This window comes from Eumetopias jubatus, unplaced genomic scaffold (genome assembly GCF_037043125.1).
Source record: "Eumetopias jubatus isolate StellerSeaLion01/CBP00866 unplaced genomic scaffold, mEumJub1_p1.0 scaffold_5, whole genome shotgun sequence".
Lineage (NCBI taxonomy): Eukaryota > Metazoa > Chordata > Mammalia > Carnivora > Otariidae > Eumetopias > Eumetopias jubatus.
In genome coordinates, this window is record NW_028274811.1 from 11,153,161 (window position 1) to 11,153,635 (window position 475).

Below are 475 nucleotides of genomic sequence, written 5' to 3' on the forward strand. Positions count from 1 at the left end.
GGGCACGGCGGAGCTCCGCGGGACGCAGAGCACAGCGGAGCCAAGGCGCAGGGCGGGGCCGAGATATGGGGCGGGGCCGGGGCGCGGGGCGGGGCCGGGGTTCAGGGCGGGGCTCTGCCAAGTTGCCGGACGCCGCCGAGCCGGAGTTCAGGGCGGGCAGGGCGGGGCTCTGCCGGAATGTAGGGCGGGGCCGGGGGACAGGGCGGGGCTCTGCCGGGATGCAAAGCAGGGCCGGAACGCTGGGCGGGACAGGAGCAGGGGCGGGGCCGGGGCTCTGGGCGAGGCGGGAGCGCAGGCGGGGTAGAGATGTGGGGAAGGCTCTGTGTGCAGGGTGGGTCAGGGAGGGGCAGGGCCAAGATGTGGGGCAGGGCCGAAGTGTGGGGCGGGGCTGGGCGGCCCGGAGCACGGGGCGGGGCCGAGATGTGGGGCGGGGCAGGGGTGGAGGAGCGCCGAAGTGCCAGGCGGGCCCAGGGAT